This window comes from Pleurodeles waltl, chromosome 5 (assembly GCF_031143425.1).
Source record: "Pleurodeles waltl isolate 20211129_DDA chromosome 5, aPleWal1.hap1.20221129, whole genome shotgun sequence".
NCBI classification, from domain to species: domain Eukaryota; kingdom Metazoa; phylum Chordata; class Amphibia; order Caudata; family Salamandridae; genus Pleurodeles; species Pleurodeles waltl.
Window position 1 is genome coordinate 340,334,083 of NC_090444.1, and position 26,784 is coordinate 340,360,866.

Consider the following 26,784-nt stretch of genomic DNA (forward strand, 5'->3'; position numbering starts at 1 on the left):
TGGGCTACCGCGGAAGAATGCCGCTTGCAGAAGGTACGATTGGATGAGCATGCTGCCGGGATTTGGAGTTCTAACGTGTCATGAGTTGACGGGTGTGCAGGAGAGCGAGAGAGTACTTTGACTGATGCGTCTGCTTGTTGAGCCCCAGTCGTGGTCAAGCCTTGACGTATTAAGTCCAGGGGTTCCTGAGGTATGGATGTGTGTTTTGGTGATCATGGGAGGGCACACACCCGGTCGTGCTACGCGAGGGGGGGGCGCCGTGGTTGACTCCACCTCCACCCCCTCACTCTGGCTTCTGTGTCGTCCTGGGATGCTGCTGTGAACCACTCCAGGATGGCCCCCCCACCGTACCTGCCTGCTGCACCGGATGAATGACGATTATTCGTATCGCTATCCATTGGTCGGTCGATGCTTACTATACTTACAGTGTCCTGTTGTTGGTTAATTTGTTATAGTGTTCTACACTGTCTCTGTAGGGGTGGGCACTGTGCTGGCGGGCTGCTGTAGAAGTCATGTTGATTGGGTCGCCCTAATCTAATATCATGGATGCCTTATCTTCTATACACGTTCAGCTGGAGCAGTTGTGTGGACCTGGGGCTGGACTCTTCAAAATGTTATTGGCATAGAATGTGTGATTGGTCCGATATTCCCCCCCTTAAAGCACTGTGTCATACGGTTGTACATAGTTGTATGTGTTTATCTTCTGCATAAATACACAAGTTAAAAAACCCACTTTGGCCCTCATTACAACATTGGCGGTAAATCCCGCTTACCGCTGTGCAGAAGACCGCCAACACACCACTGCGGCCGCGGAATTCCGCTACAGCTATTACGACCCACAGCTCGGAATCAGCCAAAATTTCAGACACCCACTCAAGTCCGCCACACCAAAGGTCAGTGATAAACTGGCGATAACAAAACCTTCACCGTCACGCCAACAGGAATACGCCCACACTATCACGACCCACAAATCCACGCGGCGGTCTTTCAACCGTGAAATTACATTGGCGTTCCACACCGCCGCGCTCAAAATACACACACATTTACAAAACACAACCACATTGGACAATTCCAAATACACACACCTGATACACATACACACACCACTCCCACACACCCAATACAATATAAAACACACACCCACATCACCCACAGACCCTTACAACCAGAATAGCTAAAGAAGGCCAGAGAGAGACACCACCATCAACAAACTAGCATCCACAGGCACACAACACCATCACTCACACAACAACCACGCACCTCACACAACACACACAAACACATCCCCTCACACATCACATCACACACCACCTCACACATCACCCACACCACCCCATGGCACCACAAAGACACCCCAGGTTCTCTGAGGAGCAGCTCAGGGTCATGGTGGAGGAAATAATCCGGGTAGAGCCACAGCTATTCGGATCACAGGTACAGCACACCTCCATAGCTAGGAAGATGGAGCTATAGCGCAGAATCGTGGACAGGGTCAACGCAGTGGGACAGCATCCAAGAACTAGGGATGACGTCCGGAAGAGGTGGAACGACCTACGGGGGAAGGTGCGTTCCGTGGTCTCAAGACACCAGATTGCAGTTCAGAGGACTGGCGGCGGAACCCCACCTCCTCCCCCACAACTAACAACATGGGAGGAGCAAGTCTTGGCTATACTGCATCCTGAGGGCCTCGCTGGAGTAGCAGGAGAATGGACTCTGGTAAGTCAACTCTTAACTATTATATCCCCCACCCCACCTGCATCCATCACATACCTCCACCCTCACCCCCATCACTCCAACACCTCACATATGTCCCACTATCACAACCCACCCATCCCAACACCAAGCCCTGCATGCAACACCAAAGCATGGACACCCATCACCAAAACATGTCCACTACAGATACCCACACAGACCCTAAAACAATTATCACACAAGGTCCTACACAAGAATGTAAGCACTGGGTGTAGGAAGTTGGCTCTGTATATACTATTTCAAAGTAAGAAATAGTGTGCACAGAGTCCAAGGGCTCCCCTTAGAGGTAAGATAGTGGCAAAAATAGATAATTCTAATGCTCTATTTTGTGGTAGTGTGGCTGAGCAGTAGGCTTATCAGAGGGTAGTGTTAAGCATTTGTTGTACACACACAGGCACTAAATGAGGAACACTCAAAGACAAATTCCAGGCCAATAGGTTTATATATAGACAAATATATTTTCTTAGTTTATTTTAAGAACCACAGGTTCAAGATTTACAAACAATACTTTAAATGAAAGGTATTTTACTCAGGTATTCTAGGAACTTTGAATAATCAAAATATCATGTACAGTTTTGACAAAAATGGCAATAAGTTATTTTAAAAGTGGACACAGTGCAAAAATCACAGTTCCTCGGGGGAGGTAAGTAAATGTTAAGTTCGGAGGTAAGTAAAACACTTACAGGGTTCAAAGTTGGGTCCAAGGTAGCCCACCATTGGGGGTGCCAGGCAACCCCAAAGTTACCACACCAGCAGCTCAGGGCCGGTCAGGTACAGAGGTCAAAGTGGTGCCCAAAACACATAGGGGGTTATTACAACATTGGCAGTAAAAGGCGCTTACCGCCGGACAGAAGACCGCCAAAACACCGCCGCGTCTGTGGAATTCCGCCACAGCTATTATGACCCACATCTCGGAATCCGCCGAAATTCAGACACCCACACAAGACCGCCACACCAAAGGTCAGTGATAAACTGGTGAAAACAAAACCTCCACCGTCACGCCAACAGAAATACGCCCATGCTATCACGACACACGAATCCACCCGGCGATCTTTCAACCGCGGTATTCCATTGGCGGTACACACTGCTGCGCTCAAAATACACACACATCTCCAAAACACCGCCACATTGGACAATTACAAATACACACACTTGGTACACATACACACACCACTCCCACACATCCAATACAATATCAAACACACACCCACATCACCCACAAACCCCTACGACCCCAATTCACGGACGAAGGCCAGATAGACAGAGAGCACAGCAACTGAGAACCCCACCACACAGAGGCACACAACACCATCACCCATACAACATTACACGCACAAAACACTACACACCACTACACATCAACACACACATCAACACATACACCACCCCACACATCACCCACACCACCCCATGTCACACCAAAGACACCCCCGGTTTTCCGAGGAGGAGCTCAGGGTCATGGTGGAGGAAATCCTACGGGTAGAGCCACAGCTATTTGGCTCACAGGTGCAGCACACATCCACAAACCAGAAAGATGGAGCTATGGCAAAGAATCGTGGACAGGGTCAACGCTGTGGGACAGCATCCAAGAAATCGGGAGGACATCAGGAAGAGGTGGAACGACCAACGGGGGAAGGTGCGTTCAGTGGTCTCCGGGCACAACATCGCGGTACAGCGGACTGGCGGCGGACCCCCACCTCCTCCCCCACAACTAACAACATGGGAGGAGTAAGTCTTGACCATCATGCATCCAGAGGGCCTCGGAGGAATCGGTGGAGGAATGGACACTGGTAAGTTAAATCTCAACTATCATATCCCCCACCCTACCTGCATGCCATCACACCCCCCCACCCCCACCCTAACCCGCTCCCCTATCACTCCAACTCCTCACTAATGTACTCATAACACAAACCACCCATCCCAACACCAAGCCCCGCATGCAAAAACAAAGCATGGTCACCCCTCACCAAAGCATGCTCACTGCACATACCCATAACAACCCCCTAACGAACATCACACAAACCCACACACAGGAATGCTTGCACTGGGGTCCACAAACACCCACCCATTGCACACCATTACACACACACATGCAATAATCATGCTCTTATATCCCTACAGGACCACTACGGAACGTCACCACACAGGAGGGTCCAGACAACTCCACTCCACCCACAGAAGAGGCCCACAGTGACGACAGCAGCTCTGCCCTACTGGATCCTGATGACCAGCCCGGACCATCGTGGGCCTCGGGACAGTTGGTTCCCCTTGCACAGGCACAGCCCAACACTGACCTTCCACCCTCTGGTAACACCAGCACAGCACCCGCCCAGCGGGCCCATACCTCCGTCCCTAGGACACGTCAGTCAGCGGTGTGTCCACCACTACAGGGAACCCAGGATAACCCACCACCCCAACAACAACAGGGACCTGGGGGCAGTGGTAGTGGGCACACGGTCCAGGGGGCAGAGGCCCAGGAACACAGGGGAACTGGGAAGGCTGCTGTGCGACAGGGGGCGGACAGGCCAAGGGAACCCACCCTCCACGAGGCCCTCTCCTCCATCATGGGAGCATACCACCACTCCCAGGAGATGATGGCGACGGTCCTGGCCAAGTTTCAGGAGACCCAGAGCCTGCAGGAGGAACAGTATTTGGGCTTCAGGGAGGAACTCAGAACCATCAGCTCCGCCCTGGGCACCATCGTAGGGGTGCTGAAGGACATACAAAAAACCATGAGGGACACCGTGGCACTCCAAGGGGCCCCTGACACTAGCATGGACGATGAACTGCCCACCACCTCCGCCGGCGCTAGTGGACAGGAGGCACCTCCACAGGACCACCACACCAGCACCCCACCCCCTGCAGCCGGAGAACCACCCCGCAAGCGGTCCCTGAGATCCAGGAACAGGACAAAGCACGATGGCAAGACTCCCGCCATGAAATGAGACCACCCTGATTGTCCCCCCACTGTCTCACTTTGTTACCCTGTCCAGATTGGAACTGCCCCAGCTCCACTTCCTATGCCCATATGGGCAGTGCACCTGTGTGACTAATGGACTGGACTCTGCCGTGGACATTCCTCCACCGTCCCCCATCACCATATTACTACCCCCCTCCATTTTTGAGCACTTAAATAAACACCCTTGAGCCACAAAACAATCTGGAGTCCGTCTGTGATTTGGTAAATATGTATAATCAATGACAGTGTCAACATGCGTTTCCAATTGTAAAGACAACATACCTATGTCACACATCACCTTCAAGTCCTTGAAGGATGCAAGCAGATGACACACATTGCTAACCACACCTGTGAAACCGTAATGGAAAGGTACAACTCAGTGACCAGATACTGCTATGAAATGACAGACAGGATAGAGGTAGAAGTGTGAAAGTGAATGTAATGGTAAAAAGAAAACTGTTCTCACCTGTGTGTCACTGGAAATATTGCTGTATGACTGACTCCCTGTTGTCTATGTCTTCTTCCTCAGCGTCCTCCTCATCACTGTCCACAGGCTCCACAGCTGCCACAACACCGCCATTTGGACCATCCTCCTGCAGAAAAGGCACCTGGCGTCGCAAAGCAAGATTGTGAAGCATCGAGCAGGCGATGATGATCTGGCACACCTTCTTTGGTGAGTAGAATAGGGAACCACCTGTCATATGGAGGCACCTGAACCTGGCCTTCAGGAGCCCGAAGGTGCGTTCGATCACCCTCCTAGTCCGCCCATGGGCCTCATTGTGGCGTTCCTCTGCCCTGGTCCTGGGATTCCTCACTGGGGTCAATAGCCAGGACAGGTTGGGGTAACCAGAGTCCCCCAATAGCCACACCCGGTGCCTCTGGAGTTGACCCATCATATAAGGGATGCTGCTATTGCGCAGGATGTAGGTGTCATGCACTGAGCCAGGGAACATAGCATTTACCTGGGAGATGTACTGGTCTGCCAAACATACCATCTGTACATTCATCGAATGATAACTCTTCCTGTTCCTGTACACCTGTTCACTCCTGTGGGGGTGGGGGGGGACCAGAGCTACATTGGTCCCATCAATAGCACCTATGATGTTGGGGATATGTCCAAGGGCATAGAAGTCACCTTTCACTGTAGGCAAATCCTCCACCTGAGGGAAAACGATGTAGCTCCTTACGTGTTTCAGCAGGGCAGACAACACTCTGGACAACACGTTGGAAAACATAGGCTGGGTCATCGCTGATGCCATGGCCACTGTTGTCTGAAAAGATCCACTTGCAAGGAAATGGAGCACTGACAGCAACTGCACTTGAGGGGGGATTCCTGTTGGATGGTGGATTGCTGACATCAGGTCTGGCTCCAACTGGGTACATAGTTCCTGGATAGTGGCATGGTCAAACCTGTAGGTGATGAGTAAATGTCGCTCCTCCATTGTCAACAGGTCCACCAGCGGTCGGTACACCGGAGGATTCCGCCATCTTCTCAAATGTCCCAGCTGACGGTGCCTAGTAAGGACAACAGCGACCACAGAGTCAACAAAATCCCAGGTATGTACCCACAGATACACAGAACATGACACCAAAGACAAATAACTTCCTGTATGTTTGTCGAGTGTAGGCCTAGGTATGTGTGACGCAGTTGTAAATGAAGCTATGTGGGCCCCTGAAATGGCGGCTGCCTGACCTCTAAAGTGGGACAATGGGATGTGAGGTAACTGCGCTGGCGTTGTACACTGTCGCGGTAGGCGGTCGAAGACCGCGGCGCAATGCTGCATTGGTTAACATTGGACCCTATGGGTCCCAGGAGCCAATGATGAAGTGCGCCGGCGGTGATGAGACGCACCGCCACGGACGTGACCGCCATTTTCTATCTGTTCAATCACTCAATACCTGATCTTCGACAGGAGAGGACCTACACTGCAAGTGCTGCTGTGACCTCGGTCTGGAAGAGACAATGGCTGCTGCGTCTGGGGAAAGGGCCCCTGCCTTCACTGCTCAGGAGTTGGAGAAGCTCGTAGTTGGAGAAGCTCGTTGACGGGGTCCTCCCCCAGTACACGCTACTCTACGGTCCTCCAGACCAACAGGTAAGTACACAGGGAGCACGTTGTATGGGCTATGCCTGGGTGGAGAGGGCTGGTTGTAAGAGGGAAGGGGGCAGAGTGCAGTGAACATGAAGGACTGTGAATGCATGTGCCACATGGCAAGGGCAGGGATGTGGGCCACTCACTTCGACGGTGCTCTTGCTAATGACTTCTCTTCATCCCCTGTGCATGTCATGTAGGTCAGCGCCCACCAGAAGAAGGACATTTGGCGTGCCATCGCCAAGGACATCCGGACCCTGGGGGTCCACCAGAGACGGGGCACCCACTGCCAGAAAAGATGGGAGGACATTCTCCGCTGGAGCAAGAAGACGGCGGAGGCTCAGCTGGGGATGGCCTGCCAACATGGGAGGGGTGCCCGTCGCCCCATGACCCCCCTGATGTTCCGGAACCTGGCGGTGGCCTACCCGGAGTTGGATGGGTGCTTGAGGGCATCACAGCAGACACAAGGGGGTGAGTACACCCTCATTCTAGGGACTTTGCGCACAGTTGAGGGGTCTGGGTGTGGGAGGAGGGCTGTGGGTTTCCCTAGGCCAGGGCGACTTCCATAGGCTAGGCCCCTCCGTAATGCAGGACATGTGCCACTCCACCACACCGCAGTAGAGTGCCAAGTACAGGTATACATGCCCCTGTGGCATCCATGTGTGCAGATGTCCACGATAGCGATGTAGGCCATATCCCAGGAATTGATCTGTAGAGGCCAAGAGCACAGCGTACTGCAGGGGGCTGCTGTGTCTGTATTGTCCGCCAACTGTAGCGGTAAGCCATGCACTCAAGATGTCTTTCTTCTGTCGTCCCACCCCCTTTTTGTGGTCTCCCTGTTCTTTTGTGCATCAGCATCATCAGGCGGAGGTACCGTGGCACCGGAGCACGAGGGAGCTGCATCCCACATGGCCATGGAGGGCCACACCACCGACTCAGAATGCACCAGTGGGACGGAGGGCGAAGGGAGCTACACGTCGGTCACCGGATCACCAACCAGCGACACGGACTCGTCCGCCGATGGGAGCTCCCTTGTGGTGGCGGCACCACCTGTGCCCCACACTTCTACAGGTACAGCCGCCACCTCCCCTACCAGCACCGCCCTCCCAGCAGCCCCTCAGCGTTCGCCCCATGCCCGCTCACCCAGGAGGGTGGGCATCACCTTCGCCCCAGGCACCTCAGCCCCTGCCCCAGTCACCCCTGCTGCCCTCCGTGAGGAGGCCATTGACCTCCTCAGGTCACTCACTGTTGGGCAGTCTACCATTGTGAATGCCATCCAGGGTGTAGAAAGGGAGTTGCAACATGGTAATGCATTCCTGGAGGGCATTCATTCTGGTCAGGCTGCCCTTCATCGAACCCTGCAATCTCTGGCCTCAGCACTGATGGCAGCTATTGTCCCTGTGTCTAGCCTCCCCCCTCCAACTTCCTCCGCCCAGACCCAATCCCCTGTACCCCAGCCCATCCCAAGCACACCATCAGACAAGCATGCATACACCTCAACACACAAAAGTAGCTCAGGCAAACATAGACACCACACATCCCACAGGCACTCACACAAGCATCACACACATCCAGACACACCAACATCCAGTGCCTCCACTGTGTCCCCCTCCTCGTCGTCTCCCTCCTCCCTCCCAGTGTCGTCTACACTATCACCTGCATGCACTACATCTACAGGCACTAGGACTCGCACCAGAACACCCAGCACCACACCCCGCTCACCTGCACTCACCACCCCCACTCCCATTTACACGTCCCCTGTGTCCTCTCCCAGTGTGTCTGTGACGCCCCCTCCCAAAAATACACAAACGCGGGCATCCACACACCCAACATCCATCCACCTCACGACAGCCTCCAGTACCTGCACCCAAAACACCTAAAGTGACACCTCCTACAACCACCTCCTCTTCCTCCACTCCCAGACCCCCTCCAGCTACCCATCCCAGTGTTCATCAGAAACTCTCCCTCAGCAACGTTGACCTCTTTGCCCCCATCCCCACCCCTCCAATTCATAAGTCCTGTGGTAGCGCCTCAGCCAAAAAGACTCCAGTACCAGTGGTGCGTGTTACAGGTGTGTGGAGTGCACCAGCCACCAGGGCAGGCAGTGTGACACGGAGCCAAAGCACTGCCAGTCCACCCCCTGTAAAGCATCTCAAGTTGGAAAGTGGCCGACGGGACAGGGTGAAGGCTCCTGGCAGCAAAACTGCTCACAAGGGTCCCAGGGGGATTGCAGAGTCAGCTGTGACTCCTCCAAAGGTGGTGAAGTGCCAGAAGAAGTCTGCACAGTCTGGTGAGAGCAGCACGGCGGAGAAGGGCGCCATCCTCCCCGGTGGCCGGGACGCCACCGCCAGCACCGTCGTCACTGGTCAGGAGACCACCGCCGGAGTCATTGCCCAGGAGGACAGGAGTATCGTCACTGGTCAGGAGACCACCGCCGGAGTCATTGCCCAGGAGGGCAGAAGTATCGTCACTGGTCAGGAGACCACCGCCGGAGTCATTGCCCAGGAGGGCAGAAGTATCGTCACTGGTCAGGAGACCACCGCCGGAGTCATTGCCCAGGAGGGCAGAAGTATCGTCAGTGGTCAGGAGACCACCGCCGGAGTCCGTGCCCAGGAGGGCCCCAGCTGCCACAGCCCCGCTGGGCAATGACGGACCGTCATGCAACACACCAATGCACAGGGCAGAGACCGCCATGGCAAAGCACCGCTGAACAAGAGAATCACCGCCATGGTGAAGACCGCTGAACAGGGCAGAGAACCGCTGAACAGGGCAGAGACCGCCATGGCAAAGCACCGCTGAACAAGGAAACACCGCCACATCACGCATCGTTATCCCATGTACAGCTGGGACTGTGACGGAACAGGAACCGTCACGGGGAGCCTAATGCAGTGTGGGCACCATTCCCCCTCCAGAACCAGTGGAGACTGTTATCCACATGAGTGACTGTGGCTTTGCACTCCCCAGGATGGAACAGTGGGCAAACCACCCACTGTAGAGACTTGAGAGACTGTGGCTTTGCACTCCCCAGGATGGAACAGTGGGCAAACCACCCACTGTATGGACTTGAGAGACTGTGGCTTTGCACTCCCCAGGATGGAACAGTGGGCAAACCACCCACTGTATGGACTTGAGAGACTGTGGCTTTGCACTCCCCAGGATGGAACAGTGGGCAACCCACCCACTGTATGGACTTGAGAGACTGTGGCTTTGCACTCCCCAGGATGGAACAGTGGGCAACCCACCCACTGTATGGACTTGAGAGACTGTGGCTTTGCACTCCCCAGGATGGAACAGTGGGCAAACCACCCACTGTATGGACTTGAGAGACTGTGGCTTTGCACTCCCCAGGATACATCAATGGGCATGGAGCCCCGTCGTGGATCTGGTGTGGTGCTGTAATCCGGTTGAGGTGCCCCCCCATTCCCTTCCCCCTAAGGTGCCTCTTGTATTTCTATCTGATGCCCCAGCAGTGTTCTCTCCGTTTGTGGACAGGTATCTATTGTGGGCCTCGCTCATGCATTTTTGGACCATTGGTGCACGGACATTGATATGTGCATACCTGCACTACTTCTCGTAATGTATATACTTTTGAATGTGTATATATATATCTGTATATATATTTGGTAACTGTATTTTGATACAATACAATTTTTGAACTGATTTCCTTTTGTCTTTGCATTCTTCCGGAGGGGTTGTGGGTTGTTACTGTGATGTTTTTAAATGCATTGGTGTGTGTGTTGTAATGTGCGAGGGTGAGGGTGGGGGTGAGGGTGTTGCGTGTGTGTGTCCCTGACTTTTGCCTCCCCCCTCCCCTATGTCGTAGGTGCAGTACTCACCGTTGTCTTCGCCGCCGCCGTTGCTGGTGTTTGTAAATGAGCAGGAAGACAAGGGCAGGTAGGATTTGTAATTCCGGCTCCATGGTGTCCTCCTTCCTCGTGGGATGTGTAGAAGGTGAGCGTTTTCCCATTGCAAAAGCTGTTTCCGCCGTGTTTTTATCCACAGTATATCCGCCCCGGAAAAGGTGGCGGATTGGCGTGTTGTGATACTGTGGGCGGTACATTGTCCTCCCCCTGTCGGCGGTGACCGCCGCGCTGCTTGTCTGTACCGCCGTGGCAGTCGGAGTGTTAAAGTGGCTGTCTATGTTGGCGGTTTCCACCACGGTCATGATTCCCTTTTTTGTCCGCCGGCCTGTTTGCGGTATTACCGCAACTTTAACACCGTCCGCCAGGGTTGTAATGAGGGCCATAGTCTTCACTGGAAATAAGGGTGCCCCGGTTCCAGTCTGCCAGCAGGTAAGTACCCGCGTCTTTGGAGGGCAGACCAGGGGGGTTTTGTAGAGCAACGGGGGGGGGACACAAGCAGGCACAGAAAGTACAACCTCAGCGGTACAGGGGCGGCCGGGTGCAGAGTGCAAACAGGCTTCTGATGGATACAACTACCTGTGGATTCCTCACCTCATGAATACTCCCATGGCGCCAGCATTCGACGGAAATCTTCTTACTAGTCTCTGCACGTCGACGAGGACGTCACTGTCTCGCACGCGACGCCGTCTGACGTCATACAGGCAATAAGAGGTCCTCGACGACGTGCGGACGTCAGTTCCCTTTTTTCCGTGCATTCGAAACGGTTATCTTCGAGGGAGCAACTGTTACTCTTGCGGTTACAGTGTATATCTTGCTGCGTACTCTTTCTCTGTGGAAATAATGTCGCAGAGAAAGTCTGGATTTAAGCCTTGTCGTGAGTGCGGAGGCAAGATGTCGGTGACGGATCCTCATTCCGATTGCCTTTGGTGTTTGAGCTCCGACCACGACGTCTCGACTTGTGATTCATGTCAGCACATGAATCCGAAGGCCCTTAAAGAACGTGAGGCGAAGCTGTTTATGGCCAAGTCAAAGGAGAAGCATCACAAGAAGTCTTCTCCAAGACATCGGCGTCATCGAGACTCCCGGCGCCGTAGAGAATCTCGGCGTCATTCAAGGGAGGCTCGTTCCAGGTCTCCGGATCGGCGCCGAAAGACATGGGAGGTCAGCCCCACGGTGACGCCGCATCCTTCGACGCCGTTGCCCTCTCCGGCGTCACCAACTTCGCCTGGACAGGCGTCGGTGATTGAGGTATTGGAGCCTCAAGTGTTTTCTCCGGCGCAGACGCCGAGGCCGGCGTCGGGGTCGCCTCCGAGACAGGCACCCCAGTATCCGGCTTTTCCCACCCCTGGAGCCGATAGTTCCGCATTCTTGAATGCGATGTATGCCATCTTCCAACAGATGGCTCCAGGGGGTGCTCCGGCTGGGCCTTTGGCCTTTTCTTTGGGTGATCCTGCGCCTCTTCGGCCGGCACCCTTTATGCCCTTTCTCCCGTTTGGGAACGTGGGCTCGGCGCCAGTGTCGGCGCCGGTGGCCGCTCCGGTGGCTTCGGAGGGATTGGCCCCAGGGATTTCCATCCCGTCGACGTCGAGATTTCGGCCTGTGACTCCGGTGGGTCCATCTGTTTCAGCTGCTCTTCAGTCGGCGCCGAAGTTACCCGTGGCGCCGGATGCGGCGTCGGTGGCTTCGGAAGATCGGCGCCGATCTCCGACTTCGGCGGAGGCATTGTCGACTCCGCGGATTGAGCAACGACTGCATTCAAGGAGGCGTGCTCTCCGGGTACTAGAAGAGCAGGAGTACCAACGAGCCCTAGAGGAAGGAGAGCTAGAGGACTCGGGTGATGGGCTGCGTGGACTGGAGTCGGCCAGTGGGCTGGACACTTCCCCTGAGTGGGACCTTTCGTCCCCGGGGGAATATACTGAGGAAGCTGCTTCCTTTCATACAGTGGTACGGAAGGCAGCTAGTTTTTTGGACCTGCCTTTGCCGGTGGTGGAGGCGAAACAAAACCTTTTGACGGAGGTGTTGCATCCGGCCTCAGCCGCGGCGGAGCCTCTGTTACCTTTTAATGACGCTCTGCTGGATCCGGTTTTAGAGGTGTGGAAGAGGCCGGCATCTTCCCCAGCAGTTCACAGAGCCGTGGCCAGGAGGTATCGGACGGCTCCAACTGATCCTGGTTTCCTATCTAGGCACCCTACGCCGGAGAGCTTGGTAGTGCAGGCCTCCTGTTCGTCCAAGTCAGCGCCTGGTTCTTTCCCGACGGTGCCTGGGGACAGAGACTCAAAAAAGCTAGAGGCGCAGTCGAAGAAGATTTTTTCGTCCTGCAGTCTGGCGTTAAAAGCCACTAATGCGACCTGTATCCTGGGGAGGTATATTCATGCTCTGATGGATGACATCTCCTCTTCGTTTACAGAGCTTCCCCAGGGTCTTTTGGATCTTGTCTCTGATGCCCAGGCTGCTGCGACCCAAATTATCCAGACGGGACTGGATACCACCGACTCGGTAGCCAGAGCAATGGGCACAACTGTGGTGGAAAGGAGACAGGCCTGGCTCCGTAACTCGGGCTTTTCGGCAGATGTACAGTCCACATTGTTGGATCTCCCGTTTGATGGGGACAAACTGTTTGGGGCTAAGGCTGATTCGGCCTTGGAACGTTTTAAGGAGAGCAGGGCCACGGCTAAGTCGTTGGGACTCCAAGCTCCTTCTTCCACGGCCTCTTCCAGATTCTTCAGGAGGTTTCGTGGATTTGGGCGTGGCTCTTCCTCCTCTTCCTTTCGGGGAAGATATCAGCAACCTGCCTCTTCCCATCCCTATAGATCTTTTAGGGGGAGGGGTAGGGTCCGCACCAGGGGAGCCTCTCAGCAGCACTCTGCCTCTTCCTCATCCTCTGGCGGGGTGCAGCAGGGGAAGCAGCCTTAGGCTTCCACCATTTCCCACTCACTCCTCTCCTGTAGGGGGAAGATTACAGCATTTTCTCACCAAATGGGAGACTGTTACGTCGGACACTTGGGTTCTCAGTGTTGTGGGAAAAGGCTACACCCTTCCCTTTCGGGAGTTTCCGCCCCTCATCCCGCCCCGCCCTTCGTATTGTTCACAAGAACACCTCCTGTTGCTAGAACAGGAGGTAGAAGTCCTCCTTTTAAAGGGCGCGGTGGAGTTGGTCCCGGAGCAGGAAAGGGGTCAAGGAGTTTACTCAAGGTATTTCCTGATTCCCAAGAAGGATGGTCGTTTGAGACCAATTCTGGACCTGAGGATCTTGAATTGGTTCCTCAAGCAGGAAAAGTTCAAGATGCTGACCCTAGCACAGGTGCTTTTGGCGTTGAACATGGAAGACTGGATGGTGTCTGTCGACTTGCAGGATGCTTACTTTCATATCCCGATACTCAAGTCACACAGGAAGTATCTCCGGTTTGTGGTGGGATCGCAACACTACCAGTTTGCGGTCCTTCCGTTTGGTCTTACTTCAGCACCTCGAGTCTTCACGAAGGTGATGTCGGTGGTTGCGGCAGAGCTCAGAAGGAAGGGGATAGCAGTATTCCCTTACTTGGACGATTGGTTGATCAAAGCCAAGTCCCCGGAGCTTGTGTTGCGTCATCTGCAGTCAACAACCCAGTTGTTGTTCGACCTGGGCTTTTCGGTGAACGAGCCCAAATCTCACCTAGAGCCCTCTCAGCGTCTCCTGTTCATAGGGGCAGTACTGGATACAACATTGGGTCGGGCCTTTCCTCCGCCTCAGCGGATTCAAGATATTCAGGATTTGGTTCCAATGTTTCGAAATGGAGCGGTAGTTCCAGTCCTCAAGGTCCTTCGTCTGCTCGGTCTTTTTGCCTCCTGCATTCTGTTGGTCACGCATGCTCGCTGGCACATGAGGGCTCTTCAGTGGTGCCTCCGAAGGCAGTGGTCTCAACACAGAGGGGATCTAGAGGGTACTGTCAAGATCTCCAGAGATGCTGCTGTGGATTTGAAGTGGTGGATTGCAAGCAACAATCTTTCACAAGGAAAGCCGTTCCAGCAGTCGCCACCAGTGGCCACAGTCATAACGGATGCTTCCACTCTAGGGTGGGGAGCTCATCTGGGGGATCTGGAGATCAAAGGTCTTTGGTCTCCAGAGGAACAGATTTTTCACATCAATCTGTTAGAGTTACGGGCTGTACGTCTGGCTCTCAAGGCCTTCCTCCCTTCCCTTCGTGGTCAGTCGGTACAGGTCCTAACGGACAATACTACCACGATGTGGTACATAAACAAGCAGGGAGGAGTGGGGTCGTACCTTCTCTGCAGAGAAGCTCTTCGACTATGGTCCTGGGCAAAGGACCATCGGATTTGCTTGATAGCAAACCATCTGGCCGGAGTCTTGAACGTGCGTGCGGACAGTCTCAGTCGCCACTTCTCGGCAGACCACGAGTGGCGTCTCCATCCAGATCAAGTCCGTTTAATCTTCCAGAAGTGGGGGTTTCCTCGGGTAGATCTGTTCGCCACTCGAGAGAACGCGCATTGTCCGTTGTTCTGCAGCCTTCAGTATCCGATGCAGGAAGCGTTGGGGGACGCGTTTCAAATGACCTGGTGCGGCCAGTTGCTTTACGCGTTTCCTCCCATACCCTTGATTCCTCGAGTATTGAGGAAGATTCGCCAAGACCGGGCTCTAGTAATCTTAATAGCTCCGGATTGGCCAAGGAGGGTGTGGTACTCCGACCTTCTCCAACTCTCAACGTGCCCGCCGCTCCGTCTCCCTTTCAGGGCAGACCTCCTCTCACAGTCGCAGGGGCAGGTTCTACACCCCAACCTCCAGAGTCTGCACCTACATGCCTGGAGATTGAACGGGGCAACCTGAGTTCCTTCTCTCTCCCGCCTGAGGTAGTGGATGTTATATTAGCGGCCAGGCGACACTCCACTAAATCTATCTACGCTAATAGGTGGTCTAAATTTGTTGCGTGGTGTGGAGAGAGGCAGATTGATCCTTTACATGCTCATCTATCGGACGTTTTGTCTTTTGCTCTATCTCTGGCGCAAAAAGGTTGTGCAGTGGCTACCATTAAAGGTTATTTATCGGCCTTGTCAGCCTTCATATGTCTTCCAGACCAACCATCTTTATTTAAATCCCCTATTGTTATCAGATTCTTGAAAGGTCTTCTAAATCAATATCCTCCAAAGCCATTCGTTATGCCGCAATGGGATTTGTCCTTAGTCCTGACTTTCCTTATGGGGTCCCCTTTTGAACCTATGCATTCTTGCCCCTTGAGGTATTTGGTTTTAAAAACAGTCTTCCTGATAGCTATAACATCAGCAAGGAGAGTGAGTGAGTTGCAGGCCTTATCAGTAAAACCCCCTTATACAACTTTTTATGGGGATAAGGTGGTGTTGAGGACCAAGGCTGCTTTCCTCCCGAAGGTTGTTTCACCCTTCCATTTGGCTCAGGCAATTACTTTGTCCACGTTCTATCCTCCGCCTCATCCTTCCAAAGAGGAAGAAAGACTGCACCGTCTGGACCCAAAGAGAGCGTTGAGCTTCTTTATCGATAGAACAAAGGATTTCAGGCTGGAGGATCAGCTGTTTATTGGATACGTGGGCAAGAGGAGAGGAAAGGCAGTCCACAAGAGAACACTATCCAGGTGGGTTGTTCTTTGCATTAAAATATGTTACTCTTTGGCAAAGAAGGATCCTCCTGAGGGCATTAGAGCTCATTCCACCAGAGCTAAGTCGGCCACTTCGGCCTTAGCCAGAGGTGTTCCTGTGGTCGACATCTGCAAGGCCGCAACTTGGTCGTCCCTTCACACTTTTGCAAAACATTACTGTTTAGATTCTGAGGTTAGAAGGGACGGCCATTTTGCACGGTCAGTGCTGCAGGATTTCTTGGTTTGACCATTTAGGCACCCACCGCCGGGCGTGGTACTGCTTTGGGACTCTCTTCATGAGGTGAGGAATCCACAGGTAGTTGTATCCATCAGAAGAACGAGTTACTTACCTTCGGTAACGACTTTTCTGGTGGATACATTAGCTACCTGTGGATTCCTCACGGTCCCACCCGCCTCCCCGTTGCCTTTATGGTCTTGCCAAGTAATCCTTGAGTGCGCTCCTCTTGGTCTTTGAGGGTGCAATAGATGTATATATATAATATATTTATATATATATAGGTATATGTGTATATATCTTTATGTATATACTTGGTGTGTGTATATATTTTAAAAGAGAGAGTTTTATATATATATATATATATATGTACATAAAAAGATTTACAGTTATTCATACAATGTGGTGTATTTTTACAATATAATGGATGTTGCTTTGTTCTTTCATTGCATTGCCTGGTTGTTCTCATGCACGTAAAAAATGATTGGTACTGACGTCCGCACGTCGTCGAGGACCTCTTATTGCCTGTATGACGTCAGACGGCGTCGCGTGCGAGACAGTGACGTCCTCGTCGACGTGCAGAGACTAGTAAGAAGATTTCCGTCGAATGCTGGCGCCATGGGAGTATTCATGAGGTGAGGAATCCACAGGTAGCTAATGTATCCACCAGAAAAGTCGTTACCGAAGGTAAGTAACTCGTTCGTCTGGTTTCTAATAGGAATCAATGGGGAGACCCGGGTGTCTCTTTAACGATGCAGTCAGGCACAGGGGGGGGCTCCTCGGGGTAGCCACCACCTGGGCTAGGCAGAGGGTCGCCTGGGGGTCGCTCCTGCACTGGAGTTCGGTTCCTTCAGGTCCTGGGGGCTGCGGGTGCAGTGTGGTTTCCAGGCATCAGGTTCCTTGAAGCAGGCAGTCACGGTCAGGGGGAGCCTCTGGATTTCCTCTGCAGCCGTCGCTGTGGGGGCTCAGGGGAGTCAACTCTGGCTACTCACGGGCTCGCAGTCGCCGGGGAGTCCTCCCTGTAGTGTTAGTTTCCCGCAGGTCGAGCCGGGGGCGTCTGGTGCAGAGTGGAAAGTCTCACGCTTCCGGCGGGAAACGTGTGATCTTTAAAAGTTGCTTCTTTGTTTCAAAAAGTTGCAGTTTCTTGAACACGGCCGCTGTTCTCGGGAGCTTCTTGGTCCTTTAGATGCAGGGTAGTCCTCTAAGGCTTCAGAGGTCGCTGGACCCTGTTGGATGCGTCGCAGTTGCAGTTTTCTTCGAAGTAGGGAGACAGGCCGGTGGGGTTGGGGCCAAATCAATTGTCATCTCCGTATTTACTGCAGGGCTTCAGGTCAGCAGTCCTTCTTCTTCTTCTTTAGGTTGCAGGAATCTATCTTCCTTGTTTCTGGGAGCCGCTAAATACTCAATTTAGGGGTGTGTTTAGGTCTGGGAGGGCAGTAGCCAATGGCTACTGTCCTTGAGGGTGGCTACACCCTCTTTGTGCCTCCTCCCTCTGGGGATGGGGGCACATCCCTAATCCTATTGGGGGAATCCTCCTTCTACAAGATGGAGGATTTCTAAAAGTAAGAGTCACCTCAGCTCTGGACACCTTAGGGGCTGTCCTGACTGGTGAGTGACTCCCCCTTGTTTTCCTTATTATCTCCTCCAGCCTTGCCGCCAAAAGTGGGGGCAGTGGCCGGAGGGGCGGGCATCTCCACTAGCTGGGAAGCCCTGAGGTGCTGTAACAAAGAGGCTGAGCCTTTGAGGCTCACCGCCAGGTGTTACAGATCCTGCAGGGGGAGGTGAGAAGCACCTCCACCCAGTACAGGCTTTGTTCCTGGCCACAGAGTGACAAAGGCACTCTCCCCATGTGGCCAGCAACATGTCTGGTGTGTGGCAGGCTGGCAGAAACTGGTCAGCCTACACGGGAAGTCAGGTATGTTTTCAGGGGGCATCTCTAAGATGCCCTCTGGGTGTATTTTTACAATAAAGTGCACACTGGCATCAGTGTGCATTTATTGTGCTGAGAAGTTTGATACCAAACTTCACAGTTTTCAGTGTAGCCACTATGGTGCTGTGGAGTTCGTGTTTGACATACTCCCAGACCATATACTCTTATGGCTACCCTGCACTTACAATGGCTAAGGTTTGCTTAGACACTGTAGGGGCATAGTGCTCATGCACATATGCCCTCACCTGCGGTATAGTGCACCCTGCCTTAGGGCTGTAGGGCCTGCTAGAGGGGTGACTTACCAGTGCCACAGGCAGTGTGAGGTTGGCATGACACTCTGAGGGGAGTGCCATGTCGACTTAGTCATTTTCTCCCCACCAGCACACACAAGCTGGCAAGCGGTGTGTATGTGCTGAGTGAGGGGTCCCCGGGGTGGCATAAGACATGCTGCAGCCCTTAGAGACCTTCCCTGACATCAGGGCCCTTGGTACCAGGGGTACCAGTTACAAGGGACTTACCTGGGTGCCAGGGTTGTGCCAATTGTGGAGACAAAGGTACAGGTTTAGGGAAAGAACACTGGTGCTGGGGCCTGGTTAGCAGGTCCCAGCACACTTTCAAATCATAACTTGGCATCATCAAAGGCAAAAGGTCAGGGGGTAACCATGCCAAGGAAGCAGTTCCTTACACTGGGGTACAGGGTCACCCACCCATTGCACACAGTGGCACACACAGATGCAATAATCATGCCTTTACACCCCTGCAGGACCCCTACCCAATGTCACCGGACAGGAGGTTCCAGACATGTCCACCCCCCCACCACAGTGATGACAGCAGCTCTATCCAACTGGATCAAGATGACCAGTCCATCCCATCTGGGACAGGACAGTCGGTTCCCCACACACTGGCACATGCCACCACAGAACCTCCCCCCTCAGGAAACACCAGCACAGCACCCACCCAGCGGGCCCATACCTCTGTCCCCCGGACACGTCAAGCAGCAGTGTGTCCACCACTACAGGGAACCCAGGCAAACCCACAAACCCAAGAACAGCAGGGACCTGGGGGCAGTGGCAGTGGGCACACGGTTCAGGGGACAGAGGAACATGAAAACCGGGGAACTGGGAGGACTGCTGTGCGACAGGGGGAGGATAGGCCCAGGGAACCCACTCTCCACGAGGCCCTCTCCAACATCATGGGAGCCTACCACCATTCCCAGGAGATGATGGCAACGGTACTGGCCAAGTTTGTGGAGACCCAGCGGCTGCAGGAGGAACAGTATTTGGGGATCAGGGAGGAACTCAAGTCCATCAACACCACCCTGGTCACCATTGTAGGGGTGCTGAAGGACCTTGTGAATACCAGGAGGGACACTGTGGCACAACAAGGAGCCCCTGACACTAGCCTGGACGATGAACTGCCCACCAACTCCGCCGGCGCTAGTGGATAGGAGGAACCGGCATAGGACCACGACATCAGCACCCCACCCCCCTGCAGATGGAGAACCACCCCGCAACCGGTCCCTGAGATCCAGGACAAAGACTGAGAACAATGCCAAGACCCCACCAAGAAATGAGACTACCCTGAATGTCATCCTACTGTCCCACTTCGTCACCCTGTCCATCCTTAAACTGCCCTAGCTCCACTTCCTATGCCCCTTTGGACAATGCACCTGTGAGACAAATAACTGGACCATTTTACAACCCCATCCACTATTTTGCACTTAAATAAACACCCTTGAATCACAAAACAATCTGGAGTCAGTCTGTGCTTTCACAAATGTGTATTTGCAATAACTGAGGAAAATGCATTGGCCATTGTATTGTCAACATACCTATGTCACACAGCTCTAGTCCATGAGGTAACATAGCAGAGGTCACACAGTGGGACCCACATCTGTGAAATGGAAAGGCAAAGTGACAGGTCAGGGTCCATACACTGGGGGAAAGTGACAGACATATGATACGTCTAACAATTGTATACGATGTAGGAGGCAGTGATGTCTTCTTACCTGTGTCTCACTGAAGGTATTGCTGGATCACGTTGTTTCTGTTGTCGATATCCTCTTCTTCTGCCTCCTCTTCTTCACTGTGCACAGGCTCCACAGCTGCCATAAGACCTCCTTCTGGACCATCCTCCTGCAGAAAAGGCACCTGTCGTCGCAAAGCCAAATTGTGTAGCATACAGCAGGCCACGATGATCTGGCACACCTTCTTTGGTGAGTATTACAGAGAACCACCTGTCATATGGAGGGACCGGAACCTGGCCTTCAGGAGGCCAAAGGTTCCTTCTATAATCCTCCTAGTTCGACCATGTGCCTCATTGTAGCGTTCCTCTGCCATTGTCCTGGGATTTCTCAATGGGGTCAGTAGCCATGACAGGTTGGGGTACCCAGAGTCGCCTGCAAATGTCGAGGGACAACTGTTAGACACAGAGTAAGCCTTCGTGACAACCCCAGACAACTATTCACAGGGTATAGGGTCATTGTCCTCACCTATTAGCCACACACGGGGCCTCTGGAGTTGCCCCATCACATAAGGGTTGCTGCTATTCCTCAGAATGCAAGCATCATGCACTGAGCCAGGAAACTTGGCGTTCACATGGGAGATGTACTGGTCGGCCAAACACACCATCTGCACAATCATTGAATAATAGCTCTTCCGGTTTCTGTACACCTGTTCACTCCTGCTGGGGGTACCAAGGCCACATTTGTCCCATCAATGGCACCTATGATGTTGGAGATATGTCCCAGGGCCTAGATTTCACCTTTCACTGTAGACAAATCCTCCACCTGAGGGAAAACGATGTAGCTGCACATGTGTTTAAGCAGGGCAGACAACACTCTGGACAACAAGTTTGAGAACATAGAATGGGACATCCCTGATGCTATGGCCACTGTAGTTTGAAAAGACCCACTTGCCAGGAAATGGAGTACTGACAAGACCTGCACTAGAGGGTGGATTCCTGTGGGATGGCAGATAGCTGACATCAGGTCTGGCTCCAACTGGGCACACAGTTCGTGGATTGTGGCACAATCAAGTGTGTAGGTGACTATTACATGTCTCGCTTCCATTGTCGACAGGTCCACCAGCGGTCTGTACACCGGAGGATGCCGCCATCTTACCTGCCCCAGCGGACGTGCCCTATGGACAAGAACAGCGAGCACAGAGTCAGCCAACACTGAGGTAGTGAAAAATGAATTTATTGCACACATTTGTCAATCCGCTATGTGCCTGTCTCTGTGTGTATGCAAGGCCTAGATATGTGTGACGCATTTAAAAATAATGCCATGTGGCCCTCTAAAACGGCCGCTGCCTGACCTGTAAGGTGGGACAAGGGGATATGAGGTAAATGCGCTGGCGTTGTACACCGTCGCGGTAGGCGGTCGAAGACCGCGGCGCAATCCTGCATTGGTTAACATTGGGCCCTGTGGGTCCCAGGAACCAATGATGATGTACGCCGGCGGTGACGGTACGCACCGCCGCGGACGTGACTGCCATTTTCTGTCTGTTCACACACTTGATACCTGACCTTTGACAGGAGAGGACCTACACTACAAGTGCTGCTGTGACCTCAGTCTGGAAGTGACGACTGCTCATGTGTCTGGGGAAAGGGCCCCTGCCTTCACATCGGAGGAGTTGGAGAAACTAGTGGATGGGGCCCTCCCCCAGTACACGCTACTCTGCGGTCCTCCAGACAAACAGGTGAGTACACTGTGAGCATGCTGTATGGGCAGTGCCTGTTTGGAGTGGTGTGGATGTAAGATACGGGGGGATGAGGCCTGCATGAGTGGACGGTGAGTGTATGTGAGTCAGGGCAAGGGTGGGAACGTAGGACAATGACTGTGACGGTCCGGACGGTTAACGTTTTTCCTTTTCCCCTGTACTATTCCTCTAGGTCAGCGCCCACCAAAAGAAGGATATTTGGCGTGCCATCGCCAAGGACGTCCGGACCCTGGGGGTCCACCACAGACGGATCACCCACTGCCGGAAAAGATGGGAGGACATTCGCCGCTGGAGCAAGAGGTCGGCGGAGGCCCAGCTGGGTATGGCCTCCCAACGTGGGAGGGGTGCCCATCTCACCATGACCCCCCGATGTTCTGGATCCTGGCAGTGGCATATCCAGAGTTGGATGGGTGCTTGAGGGTATCACAGCAGCCACAAGGGGGTGAGTACCGTCACATCCATCTGACTCTGCGCGCATTAGGAGGTGTCTGGTTGGGGGAGGTGGGCAGTGGGTTCCCCTGGGCTAGGGCAAGCTTTGTAGGCAAGGACCCTTTGTGAGGCAGGCTAAGTGGCACCCCAACCCCACCAGTGGTAAGAGCCGTCTACACCTAGTCAGGCTCCTGTGATTTCCATGTGTGTAGCAATCTGGCATAGGCCATGTAACCCATGTCCCTAATTAGGGAACTCTAAGTGCATGGTGTAGTGCAGAGGGCTGCTGTGTCTGTAGTGTCCACCAACGGTAGCGGTATTGCATGCACTGAACATGTCTTTCTTCTTTCTTCCCCCCCCTTTTTGTGGTCTCCCTGTTCTTGTGTGCATTGGCATCATCAGGTGGAGGAGCATTGCCACCGGAGCAGGAGGGAGCTGCATCCCACATGGCCCTGGAGGGCGAGACAACGGAGTCTGAAGTCACCAGTGGGACCAAGGGCGAGGGGAGCTCCACGGCGGGGACAGGAGCAGAGACCAGCTACACCGACTACTCCTCTGATGGGAGCTCCCTTGCGGTGGCGGGCTCCTCTGTGCCCACCGCATCTACAGGTACAGCCGCCACCCCCCTTACCAGTACAGCCCTCCCAGCAGCCCCTCAGCCTGTGTCCCGTGGCCGCTCACCCAGGAGGGTGGCCATCTCCTTCGCCCCAGGCACCTCAGTCCCTGCCCCAGTCAGCCCTGCTGCCCTCAGTGAGGAGGCCATTGACCTCCTGAGATCCCTCACTGTTGGGCAGTCTACCATTCTGAATGCCATCCAGGGTGTGGAGAGGCAGTTGCAACAAACAAATGCATACCTGGAGGGCATTCATTCTGGGGCAGGCGGCCCAACAGCGAGCATTTCAGGCTCTGGCCTCAGCACTGATGGCAGCCATTGTCCCTGTGTCCAGCCTCCCCCCTCCAACTTCCTCCACCCAGACCCAATTCCCAGTACCTCAGCCTATCCCAAGCACACCATCAGACCAGCATGTACACACCTTAACACACAAGGGTGGCTCTGGCAAACATAAGCACCACACATCCCACAGGCACTCACACAAGCATCATACCCATGCACACATACCAACATCCACTGCCTCCACTGTGTCCCTCTCCTCCATGTCTCCCTCCTCCCTCCCTGTCACGTCTCCACTCACAACTGCATGCACTACATCCTCAGCCACTACCTCCATCACCAGCACGCCCATCACCACACACCGCTCACGTGCACTCACCACCCCCACTACCATTCACACATCCCCTGTGTCCTCTCCCAGTGTGTCTGTGAGCCCTCCTCCCAAAGTACACAAACTCAGTCACACACCCACCCAACAGCCATCCACCTCACAACAGCCTACAGCCCATGCACCTTCACCCAAAGTCACCAAACGAACACCTCCTACAACCACTAACTCTTCCTCCACTCCCAAACCCCCTCCATCTACCCGTCCCAGTGTTTCTAAAAAGCTTTTCCTATTTTGACCTCTTCCCTACACCTCCCCCCACCGTCCTTCCCCTAGGGCCAGCCTTTCCAGGTCCCAACCCAGCACCTCAGCCACCACATCACCAGCAGTAGCAGGCAAAAGCGGGATTTTGGAGTGCGCCAAGCAACAGGGCTGCCAGTGTCCCAAGGAGCGAGGGCAAGGACATTCCGCCACTTCCAAAACAGAAAAAGTTGCCCACATCCCAGAGGGGGAAGGCGAAAACACCTGCCACCAAGGGCTCAGGCAAGACAAAAGTTGAAAGTGGCAAGACAGCTGTGCCACCATCCCAGGTGGGGAAGGGCCTGAAAATGAAAGGCAAGTCCACGTCGGCGACAACCTGCATGGCATACAAGACTGGCACCGCAACCTGCACCACCGCCAGAACCCCAGACACTGAGCCCTTCAGCAGCACCACAAACACTGTGCACTTCACCAGCACCGCAGCCAGTGAGCCCGTCACCAGCACCGCAGTCAGTGAGCCCGCCACCAGCACCGCAGTCAGTGAGACCGCCACCACAAGGAACCCCGCCAGCACCGATGCCACAGAGCCTACCGCAAGCACTGCCGCTACTGACACCGCCGCCAGCACTGTCAGCGGCCAGGAACATCCTGAGCCTGTGGCACCACCGCAGACATGGCTGCCATCCCCAGTGGTCATTCGTACTAGGCTGGTGGTCAGTTCCAGGGGCCAGGGCAGCTTGCATGTTGCACCACCGTCAGTGGAGATTCACATCCACTACCTCAGTCCTTGGCAGGATGAAGCACTCTGGGCACAAAGCCCCCTCCAGAACCAGTGGAGAAAGGCATCCACTACCTCAGTCCTTGGCAGGATAAAGCACTCTGGGCACAAACCCCCCTCCAGAATCAGTGGAGATTCTCATCCACTACCTCAGTCCTTGGCAGGATGAAGCACTCTGGGCACAAAGCCCCTTCCAGAACCAGTGGAGAAAGGCATCCACTACCTCAGTCCTTGGCAGGATGACACACTCTGGGCACAAAGCCCCCTCCAGAACCAGTGGAGACTGTTATCTACTTGAGAGACTGTGGCTTTGCACTCCCCAGGATAAAGCAGTGGGCAACCGACCCACTGGAGAGACTTGAGAGACTGTGGCTTTGCACTCCCCAGGATAAAGCAGTGGGCAACCCACCCACTGGAGAGACTTGAGAGATTGTGGCTTTGCACTCCCCAGGATACATCAATGGGCATGGAGCCCCCCTCGTTGAGCTGGCGTCGTGCACTCCTCTGGCTGAGGTGCCTCCCCTTCCCTTCCCCCTGAGGTGCCTGTTTCATTTCGATCTGATGCCCCAGCAGTGTTCTCTCCGCTTCGAGTCTGGTATCGAGTGTGGGCCTCGCCCATGCATTTTGGGCCCAGTGGTCCACGGACTATAAATGGTGCACTACCCGGACTTGATTGGTTGGTGTACATAATTGTTTATACTGTATATAAAGTTTTGACTAATTGATTTTTATTGATTACAATTGTTCAACTCATTTCCTTTTGTCCTTGCGCTCTTGAAAGGGGGGGGGGTGTAAATGTAATGTTGCAGCATGTATTGGTGTGTATGTTGTTGTGGGTGAGGGTGTGGGTGGGGGTGCTGCGTGTCGCGTGTGTGTCACTCTCTTTTCCTCCCCCCCCTCCCCTGTGTTGTAGGTGCAGTACTCACTGTGGTCGTCGCCGCCGTCTTTCGTGCTCCGGGAGTATTTGGAGTTCAGGCTCCATGGCGTCCTGGTTCCTCGTGGGTTGTGTAGAGGTGAGTGTTTCCGCCGTGTTTTTATTCGTGTTGAATCCGCCCCAGAAATGTGGCGGATTGGCCTATCATAATAGTGTGGGCGGTACATTGTCTTCCGCCTGTCTGTTGGCGGTGACCGCTGTTGTGTTTGTTTGTACCGCCGTGGCGGTCGGAGTGTTAAAGTGGCTGTCTATGTTGGTGGTTTCCACCATGGTCGTGATTCCATTTTTTTTACCGCCGGCCTGTTTGCGGTCTTTCCGCCGCTTTAACACCGACCTCCAGGGTTGTAATGAGGGCACTAGTTTCTTCAGAGAAACTAAACTGTTTGTATTTATTATTGCCACACTTAATACAAAAGCCCAACTCACAAAGTTATTGTATTTTCAAAAGGTGAGGAGGAAAATAAAGATAAGTGACAGGAATTAGTGCATATTTATTTGTAGAGGAACGCTTTGATTTGGCAACAAAAGAAACTATATGTAAATATTGTTATGACAAGTTAGAGGATAATAGAATGCCAGCTAGAGCAATACATAACAGATCAGAATTGGTATTGATCGCAGAAGAACTTCAACAATTAAATGTTCATGAATCAACTCCTTTTAAAGCAATAGTTCGAATGGACCCAGCGACTGGGAAATTACCTCCAAAAAAGCGACAGAAAGGACTCAAAGGAAGTGTTGTCTATTTACCTGTGGACTTTAAACAAAATGTTGAGACTGTGGCTGTACAGAGAGCTATTGATGAAGCACTCAGCATTCTAGTAAATGGTGTGCCTACCAAAAGTAAAAAAAAATCTGGCAGGAGTTAGTGAGTGTTAGTAAAGTAAAACAATGAATGAAAATAATAGTTTTTACAAAAATGCTGGTATTATTGGAGATGTAAGTTGTATCTATGATGAAACATTAGCATCAAGTGGAAAGATTGAAAAAGTGGATAAACAGAAATCAGAA

General features: G+C 53.4%; 1 protein-coding gene across 4 annotated transcripts in view; it reads left to right on the top strand.

Moving 5' to 3' along the window:
- APLF (aprataxin and PNKP like factor) overlaps nucleotides 1-26,784 on the top strand; it is a 617,611-nt gene that overhangs the window by 224,978 nt on the left and 365,849 nt on the right. The window lies entirely within an intron of this gene.